The sequence below is a fragment of the Opisthorchis viverrini genome (genome assembly GCF_000715545.1).
Source record: "Opisthorchis viverrini unplaced genomic scaffold opera_v5_148, whole genome shotgun sequence".
NCBI lineage: Eukaryota > Metazoa > Platyhelminthes > Trematoda > Opisthorchiida > Opisthorchiidae > Opisthorchis > Opisthorchis viverrini.
The window spans coordinates 770,074-781,143 of NW_008751805.1; positions in this window are offsets into that span (position 1 = coordinate 770,074).

Here is an 11,070-nt window from a genome sequence, read left to right on the forward strand (position 1 = left end):
ACCATCTGTGGTGAGGCAGTACTGTGAGAGGCGCAGATTCCCCGACACCAATCGCCTGGTCATCATGGCCACACTGAACACTCATCCTCCTGAGGAGGTTGCACCTGGCCTGATAATTGCCACAGAACATACGTGTTCTGGAAACAGGATCCATCAATTCGAAATATGCGAAGCGGCCGACGCTCGTAAACCACGGTCATCATGGCCCCTGCATGGTATACTATCACAGGCATTCACCATGGTACTCACGCGTGCATCTTCAGTCGGAAGGCCGAGATCACAAATAACCATCCAGGACCAATAATCACATCGCGTAGTAAGTAGTATTAAGTAGACGACGGCGTTTTCATACGCCCTCGTCGCTGCGTCGGAATGTTTGTGTTCAGGCTTGTGAAGACATCCATGTCGTTTGCCGGTGTCGATATAGCTAGTTGGACTGTGTGTTTGCTGGACGTGGACTGCCTGCGGCAGTTATCGAGCATTCCGGGAGTGTTGAGGTGGGTTAGGCCGAGAACACCCAGAGCTGCAAGTTACGGTCCACGATCTGGTTGAAAGTGGGGTCATTCGACCGATGGTTTCGTCGGGGTCATTAGACGACTAAACAATCCGGACATGTTTGCCAGTTTAGCATACTCAGTCTGGAATTGATGCTGACAGCGGTTCACAAATCACAAGACAGAAGTAGCCTATCAGATAATGATTGCGCTTCCTAGTAGAACCGGCGGGCGCCAACGGACTTGATTCGGCCTGTCTGTATTATGCTGAGTAGACCGTGCGTGTCTCGGGTTAGACTTGGCCCAGATATAGTTGTTTGCATCAACAGTCTCGTGGGTGTACTTTCAACGGTGGACTACCAAACCAGCTTTCGGCGTACAACACCCGTCACAGTCCTGGTACGGGATCGCTACACACCACCTCTGTGTAATGGTTGGAATTGGTACAAAGTGGCCAGCTAGGCCACATCGTTTGTTGTCATAACTAGCGAATACGTTCAAATCAAACAAGACAATTCGCCCCGCATAAGGTTGCTGAACGCTCAACTCACCCAGGGTGATTTCCAGACTATCAAGACGTCAACGAGATGAGGTGATTCAACACTCCGACACATAGGGTCTTTTAATTTCTCACAAGCCACATGTCACAGTTAAGCTCCCACATCTCTGTGCGTCTGNACACTCCGACACATAGGGTCTTTTTATTTCATCATGCTTCTCACAAGCCACATGTCACAGTTAAGCTCCCACATCTCTGTGCGTCTAGAAAGTCAGCACATAACATGATTCATAAAGAAAATTACCGCTCATGTCCTTCTGAAAACTGGGATTCTAGCTTCTGCTAATGCGATTGTCACCAGACATTTCGTTTGTCACTCGTACCGAAGATCTTCGCGTAAAAGCATAGGAATTGTCGTTTAGTTCAAGGGGCATCAATAGTCCCATAAAGGACACTACTCACAGGGTTCCTGAAAACTCTTCGACAGCCCACGACCGGTTTCGCCCTTCTTGGGGCTCATCAGGTAGGTGCAGTCTCCGAGCTTACGTCAACCTTATGTTCTACTTGAACCCAAATTGGACTGTATCCGAGAAATACACTCATTTGCAAATCAATTTGGTTTTCACGAGAGACTCAACTGAATCTCTCGTTTATGATATTCTGCAACTGAATTTGCTGCACCAGGCCGCCTCATGTTTCAGCTGGCACGATATTCGAGATATCGCAGTACATTTTCATAAATATTTTCATAAATATACTGTGATATCTCGAATATCGTGCCAACTGAATCATGAGACGGCCTGTGTGCAGTACATTCAGCTGTAGAATACCATAAACGAGAGATTCAGTTGAGTCTCTCGTGAAAACCAAATTGATTTGCAAATGAGAGCATTGATAGTCATTTACATCACCCCCGTTCAGTGTGTCGGTGTTGATAGTCGGCGTCGATCTCTGAAAATTCGCGCTCACCATCCGTAGTCCCCTGTGTTCGGTTGGACAGTCGACGGACGGCTGTCGACAGATTTTCAGCGACCTTATGAGTAGTACATTACAGTCGATTTTACCTTGAAACTGAAGCTATCGTCATAAGCTCTCAGCAAGGTGACCGAACCAAAGCATTTTAGACGCAATTCGGTTTCCCAATGATAACGTGAAGAAGAGATCCTGAAAACGTTTCACTTTTTTCCCTTTACCGGACCGAGGTCACTACCATATAGTGATGAGTTTTAAATGGTTTAGGAAGCCGAAAAATGCTTGCCGCGGTTGTTTGCAAGATTGGTTAAGAAAGAATTCTGCTACTGTGAGCGATGGATTCTCCGGCTTTTTTAGCATTGGTGAACGAACACTCAGAGAAAATGAAACGCTTGAAAGGAGAGTTGATTCAGCTGCGCTGCCCTAAACGACGGAAAAGATAATCCGTACCAGAATACTGGAAATTCCTTTTGCATTCGAATTAATTAATTTCTCACTCTGAGCTGAATCATGTGGACAGCTGTAGTGGAGTGAAGATCATCTGCATATCGATCATGTTTTGACCGGTGACTCACATTGAACCCGGCTGAATCTCTCGTTTACCGTACTTTTGAGCAACTGAATATGCTGCATTAGGCTACCTCATAGTTCACTCGGTACGATGTTCGAGACATCACGATACATTGCATTTTATAAGTTCTCACTTTCCGGTTAAATAAGTGAACCTTTACTGGTATCTAGGAGAGTTTTAAATGTCTGTTTCAAACATTGGCATTCGTTTCTCCAACTCTGAGGGACCTGAATTTTATTCCTGCAAAGTATGCTTTATTACCAACCCCCCTTTAAGCAGTCTCCATGAGAGAGAAAGAACTTTCGGTTGTCCCCTAGGTGTTCCCATATGAGAAATAAGCAGCGTATAGGAACCAATAGGCTAAAGATTAGTTTCTATTAAGTAAACTGTTGCACTCGCCAAACCTAGATGATCTAATCTAGGGAATTCGCGCTTGAGTTTGTTATGCTCATATGCTCCAGGATTGGAATGTCCACACCTGGTCTTCTCACTGTCCAGTTGAAACAGAGCTCATTGGTCGACACTATCCACACATTGAGGGTGATGAAAAAATCTATGATCCATGATTCGATCGAGGATCATGTAGCTCGTCGAGAAAATCAGCGAACAACCATGTCGACGTTCGACATTCGCGAACACTTTGAAATTTTCTGTTCTCCAGTAAGAACTTCCTCCCACAGTCATGACCCTCGAGATGTAGCAAAAATGTCTTTTCGGTCTGTTTTGTCGGATAGGTTTACTGATAATGGCGGTGAAGGCTTGTATGTCATGAATCAGTTAAACTAGATCGCATTGCAACTGCAATCTCGTTTCCTTTGGTTCAACATGTGGAGAGGATTGTACATTACACTCTCTGGGTTTTTGCAAAGGCCAGAATATCCTCGCAGAATGGTAAAACTCCATTGACTGAGACAACACTGACTACGGACTGCAATGTACACGCGAACATTAAAGTACCATTCTTCGTTTCCTCCACTAGACGTCAGCCAGAAAAGGAACAGCAGAAACATAGGGTGTTTCGTTCATTTCCCAAACGGATAAATGGGTCAAAAACTAATTACTCATAAAAGGATCGTATCCACGTTGTAAAAAACAGTGATACTCTCTGAGGAAGTTCGCATTTGTTGAGAGAAATAAACATGTTTTGCGTCGGTGATCACCTTCTTGGGAAACAGCATATCCCCCCCCTCAAGCGGTAGGTATCGCCTGTGCTATTTGTTTAGAAAAGTCATTTTGAAGATTAGACTCATCATATTCCAACTATCATTTGATATAGTTGTAGTCTGGCACTTATTGGAAGTATAGCTCAGAGACAACGCAGAAGTTTCCTATGGATCGATCTGTACCTTTTTCAGCAGGCACGAGTGTACTGTGTCTTTTCGCAGACTCATAAGAGGCAATAGGTCAATCCTTCGTTAGGTGGATAACTGATTGGATGACAAAGTGGCAAAAGCGAATGGAGACCTTCTGAAGACATATTACACATACTCTTCAAATCCTTAGATTTCACCCGTAATGAAACCGGTAATTGTGTTTAAACATTATTTGTGTGTTTCCTTGTTCATTTTTCAGCAATCTATGAAAGTCTCAACAGAGTGAGCTGTCTTATATTAATCACGATGCGTAGAAATCACAGAGTTACGAAGGGAGCTCGGCTTCATCGTTGCAGTTGTAAACACTTTTCTACGGTGAACAGTCAGTTTTGTTTGGGAGACTCTACGACAATGAAGCCAGTGACATCCGTGTTTGCGAGAACCTGGCTAGGATGGATCTGTCCGAAACTGAAACGCTCAAAAGGGTGGAGCGATGGTATAGTTTTGATGATAGAACATGGGAAAAACAAGGCCGAGTTCAAAGATTTCACACACTGCTGAATCCATGCGTTCCCAACAAGTCGTCTTATCTGCGCAGAAGGTCGACCTGCATATATACCTACTACCTACTAGAATTTTGAACCTTACCTGTTGAGCGATTCGCTTTTAATTCAGTTTAGACGTTTCACTTGAAACGTTATGCGGTTAGACGGGCAGCGGAAAGCAGGAACGAGCTAGTACATGACCAAAACTCTGCTATGGCTCCAAATAATTCGTTTTGTCCTCTTAGTCGATAAAAAAAGGTTTGATCCAGCATGAGGTCGGCTTCATTCACGGCCGTCGGACTAAATTTTGCTACGCAGGTCGACTCATGCACATAATTCAAACGAGAGTTACAGATATCGAAAGACCTCCGTCCTGCGCAACGATACTTCTCAATGGAAGCGTCAAATTTCATACATTTTATTCTTGAATTCTTAAAAGTTGTAAAACGAAAAAGGTTATTCTGGCACTTCCGCCCCTCCACCTCTGCTTGTGCCCGAAAAATGATGTCCAGTCGCTCAGCTTAGTTGGGATGCATCTATCTACCGCTGTTTTCGTTGGAGATTCTTGTTTGCTTCCACCTCATTATGGTATGTCTATCTGGAACAACCATGTTCTGAGTCTGTACAATACCTAGGTCACGCTGCAAGTGCGAACTCAGGTTGACTTCATTCAGTTGCCATAGCGCCTGTTTCTGTGCCAAACTGGTGGGATGTCTCCTATCTGGTAGTGACCGGAACCAAGTGAATACATTCCCTGCCATTCACACAAACGAACTGGGTCGTGAGATTGGATAAAGCGAATGGCATTGTCGCTTGGCACGCAAAACGTTCCGGTTGGGCTGACTCACGTCACTTCAAAAGCCTGGTTCTTTGCACTGAAATGTATACACTATCCATTAAGTGCGCTGGTTATTGGACTGCATTCACCATCGTGATACGATGGTGCAAAACAGCTTCTGGCTCCTTTTGGGGTGGGGTGGCGGTAAACATGCTATGATCACAACAGACCTAAAGTATTGCCAAGCGGTTGCCACGGGAACGTACTCTGTCCGAACGCACATACTTCAGCGGATCATACGCACATTGGCACTAGTGCTGAGTTCCTCTGCTGTAACCTTTGAAGAGGATTATAGATACATACTTTTCGCTTTACAGTATTCAGAACCAGGTGATGTTTGCAGTCTCAGCCTTTATACCGGAAATATTAAGCACCAAATTAAGGATTATGGCTGCAAGCAATGAGACAAAAAGAGTGAAACCAACTGACAGTTCCCTGGCATAGTGAAGCCGTAAGCGGAACATAGACAATCTGTCTAAATTTCTGTAGAATGATTCACAGATGATATCCCAAACTTTGTGAAAGCGTGATTTAAAATGAGAACCCTAAACCTAAACTTCAGTCCTGCCGACTTGCACAGTTTTTTTCACTTCAGTTGACCGAAAGTAGAAATTATGTGTACGTAAGGCCTTTGGCGGTGAAATACATCCGGCATCGTGCAGGGGAAGATCAGGAAAGTCGGAAAACCACTGGCTGTATTCTGAATTCAAATCAAATGATATCTTTCCGTTCCAGACGGACTTGGTACACAATCGGTACTTTTTACTTGGGCAACGTTTCGCTTTTGATACAAGAGCTTCATCAGGCCAAGTGAGCAGGTCACCAAGTTAGACAGATTTTAAGGCAGACAGAGAACCAGTCGCTAAGACGTCTTCATATTAGCGCACTAGATCAGTGTCAATTAACGGCCCTTGTTGGCGGTTGCAAAAATCTTGCGTTGGGTTCTCAAGACAAGCAACCATTAACCTCCCACACATCCACTCTCCATGGCCCCGGTAATACAATGGTCGAAATCTATCGAATTTCTCGGCAGTGTTGTTTCCTCTTGTGCAATCATTTTGTATTTAAAACAGGTAAGCTGTTCTACTGTCACCCAACTAGGATCCTAAAATCGATACTAACATACTACTTTTATAGAGCTAGACCCCCCGAACTACAACCATTTGTCTAATAGGGCCTTGTTTTTGGTGCAACAAACAGTGGCCTTGTAGGCCCAGTCAGCAACAGCATACACACACAGTACAGTCTACAATCACAAACTCGGAAGCTACTTATTGTACGGTATGTGATGAAATGGACTATGCAGTCAATTATGTACGCGATTCCGGTGCTCACACCGAACTCTGTAGTGTTTGTTAACCTTTGTCACATTTATTCACAATCTTTCCTGAACGTAAACTACATCGTGTAACTGTTGTACATATTTTATCATGATTGTTGTACTGACTGTTGTACTGTTGTACTGTACCATTAATTACATTAAAAAGAAAAATGATACCAATACACAAGTTTTTGGAGCGACTTGCTGACGTCTTGCTGAATCAGTAGATTTACGCTCCGTTGAACTGTTTGCTGACTGCTGAAACAGTGGGACTAGATCTCTGTGTTTGTGTGAACTGCTGAACGTCACATTAACTCCCTGTAACATTTTTCTAGCTGCGAATAACTTTCCTATCGTGGAATATACCACTCACACGTGAACCATCAGTGGGAAATTCCCACAAGTGAATATTTCCTTCACAGCCAGTTACTGCATTGGAATCGGTGTAGTGGACTATTGGATCTACGCATTCTTCAGTCCTTAGCGATTGCTTATTCTTCTCTTCGTGTGATTTTGTTATTTCGTATTTGTTTGCTCGTTTATTTGATCGAACGCGCTCATAAGGTCCTAAGTCCGCTACAACCCGCAGATTCTAGCGGTTATTGAGGCCGTACTGATCAGCACTGATCAGGAACTTGAGCCTGAAACGAAGCAGACTACCGTACGGTTTACCTCACCGTTTCTTCAGCCAGTTTTTCCTACTACAGAACTACGACACTTTTGGAGTCTGTGACTGATGGAAGCATGTCACACTACTGTGCATTCGAAACAAATGATAATACTGTGTCATCTGACTGTTCGCGGCTTACTGCTGACCACGAAACGGATATCCCCTTTGTGTATAATCTACTGTTCCTGTATTTTCCGAAAGCTCGATACTGTGGTCTCTTGGCTGAGACAACAAGCATTCAGTTTTCTTACCGAGTGTGATTCTAAAATAGTCGGCTTTTATTTTTATTTTTGCGGCAGTAAGGATCAGTTTAGAGTGGACATGTCATAGAGCATGAATTTCCGGTCCATCGGGTGGAACAAAAATGTGCTCGAACACCTGAATAAAATCAATTTTCGCCCGTATGCACCAGAAAGCCCCTTTCATCTTCGGTTTCTTAATGAAGGTCGGTGCATCCACTAGTCGTTAGGCGGGTTCGGAGCGAATGCGACTGCAAATTTGTCGGTAGCAGGACCTTCAGTATGCATGGAGATGATGATGATGATGATGATGATGATGATGATGATGATAATTAGGATCATCATCACATTCAGTGCTACTTTTCGAGATGATACTTTGCTGTTCAGCTGAATGTAATCTTTAACGATGCGCGATAACTGCTCATAAATGGCTAAACAAAGTGGTCACAAGTTAGTTTCGGATAAACGGGGTCTGCCCACTTTTATCAATAACAGATGATATAGAACAACTTAAGGGTCTTCTGGATCCTGTGGGTCAAGTCGTTCCTGATTCCCACTCTAAGTGAAAAGGTTGTCTTGGCTGAGGCATGAGAACCCTTGCATGACCCACGTTACAGCAGCTATCAAAGGAATGTCATTTTGGGCAACGAAGTCATTGTGAAGATCCTAACCAACCTGGACATCTACGAGAGCTAAACTCAAGTCCTTGACCCAATTCATTGTATGGGCCAGGCAACAAGTGCAAGGACACATTCAGCTCAAACACGAAGTGAATTGTTGGTCCAACTGTCAAACACGTTCCTTTAAGGGTATCGACGCCGGGTAAGAAGTGAACTTGCTACCAAATGTAGCAGCCGAGTGTGACTACATCCAGTCACTATAATTACCGGCCGGGGTCTTTTCAGCCAAGCACCTTGCAGAACCCAATCAGTCCCAAAGAAAGTTCACATTCAGTTCCACGCTGAAGGCTGAATAAACAACCCAAGCCACCCGGTTTTACTCTCCAAACTCAACAGACCTTCGGTGACCAGGTATTGCAGGTTGAATTCTTAATAAATCTATGATACAAGAATGTTTTGGGCTTAACTCTGATGGTTATGTGTGAATCATATCACCATGGGCGTCCCAGTAGCATTCTTCCGCTTCGCTCTCCAGCTTATCTGTGGTTTCGCTTTCGGACGGGGTGATCCGGATTGAAATTTGCGAATATAGTGGATGTCAACCAAAAGACATTTTTTATTGGGAGAGAATAACTGCTCCTCGTGGAACATTTCCTGTTGTGTCCCAGCAGGTTTTGTGCTTCTCAGAGGTCATTCTTTGGAAGAATTTCATGGGTTTATTCAAGTGCTTTTCACTAAAAGTTCATTACAGTCCACTCCGGATCAGACAAGCGCGTGTTTGCACTTGGCATCCTCAGCTGTGATTCGAATAGAGACTCAACTTGTCTGGGTCGCGTCACACGTGCAGCTTGACCACACGGTCAAAACTGAACGCGACTTGTAACTTGTGTTGGGACATCTCCAGTGGACGTGTGTGTGTGAACTTCTGCATCGCATGCGAAAGTTCACGTTAATTATCATCGAGACTAAACAAACGTTGTTTCGACCTTCACTCGCGACCACCGATGACTGTATTCCAACTGTTGTCATGATGGTTCCACCGAGTGATCGACGTTGTGAACACGTGGACGGAAGGTCATGGATGGCGCAGCTCACCCACTATCCAGCATTAGTGGCCGAATCTCACCATCCTCTGAATCAAAAGGTTCCCAAGACTGTCTATAACGATTTGGAAAAAACCCTTCTGTTTCCGGTGCACGGAAGACAAAGTGTCACACCCTTATTAATTCTTTGGTTCTGATTCGAATATGGCCTTTCCACCACAATGAGTTGCTGTCCGCACACAGTTAGCCTTAGTGAACCAACTGGAGGTAAAATTCCGGGACGCTCATCAGCTTTCTGTGGGCTTGTTCATTATTTATTATTCCTGAACAATACATAAGTACGGGGGACCTTGAAGGAGCACTACTCATAACGTTGTTGAAAACCTTTCGACATCCCACAGCTGATTTTGCCCTCATCAGGTAGGCGCGGCCCCCGAGTCCTCATGATCCTTATGTTCTGCTTGGCCTCAAATTGGAATGAGAAAAGGGAAGAACGGAGAAGACCAGCATAAACGAATTATTCAGTTGGATGTAGCTGAATCTCCCGTAAGAACCAAATTCGCGTCCAAACGAGGATAACTTATTTAGACTCCCGAATTTGCCTCAGCAAATCCATTAATCGAAAAGCCCATCATGTTTGTCACACGAAACTCCAAAGTCCGAGGTCGTAGACTAAAACAAGTCCATCCAAAACAGGCCAACACGATTTTGCCGAAGTACGTGTCAAGCCCGTGGGGAGCTAAACGGGATTTAACCCGTCAGAATACACGCTCAAACATTCTCACAGTGACAAAGGCAAAAAACGGCCCAACCCAAAGCAAGCACACACTGATGGATGATATCAAGTTATCCGGCAGAACATGCTTGTTCCAAGTTCAGCGGTCGCACAACAAAATCTGTGTCAAGGTGCGTAAATAGTGAATGAATTCACAACATTTTGGTGTGATTTAGCCGTATGACCTAAACTCACTACTTCCCTCCAGTGTGTCCTCCTGACGGTGCGAACCCCGTCACTTAGGTTAATGTAGCCGGCCCTCAACATGTATTTACCACTGGCAGTCATTTAGAGCCCTTTAGATATATCTGAAAAGGTAACCGAACCCACATGCATCTTCTGATAATAATGCAGAGACAAACTTTGAACCAGGTACCCAGTTAGTCAGTAGCAACGATGAAGAACTCCTAGCGTTCACCCTGAACTGAACAACGTTTCCACCCATAAGGTTGCTGAGAACTCTTCAACAGCCCACTACCGGTTTCGTCCTTCTTGGGACACTTCACGCAGGCGCAGTCCCCGAGTTTCCGTCAATCTCATGTTCTACCTGAAACCAAATTGCGCGAAAATTAGCGAAGTACACTCATTTGCAAACAAATTTGGTATTTTCATAGACTCACCTGCAACCCAGCTGAATCTCTCGCAGGCGCAGGAGTTTCCGTCAATCTCATGTTCTACCTGAAACCAAATTGCGCGAAAATTAGCGAAGTACACTCATTTGCAAACAAATTTAATTTGTTCATAGACTCACCTGCAACCCAGCTGAATCTCTCGTTCGTGATGTTTCCAGGCAAATGGTTGAGTTGTTGAGTGTGATTCATGAGCATTCTACCGAGGTAATTTAACAAGACATGACAAGATAAACAAAGCGACTAAGGTAACTACATCCGCACTCGTAATTCGCAGCTTGTATTCAAAATGATGCACAAAAATGAAGAAAGCCGCATATTTTCTGTTCATCGCACAAGAAGGGCAAAACTGGTCGTGGGTTGTCGAAGAGTTTTCAGCAACCTTATGAGTAGCTTTGTTCTGGAATGAAGCATACTTTCCGTCCACAAAATTTTATGTGCACCGATTATTCTTTGACACCTTGGGACCTATACACGGATCACAGGCCGACAGAATTCAAGGTGGCATCCATGCGCTTCAGCAACATAAGACCTACTCTAC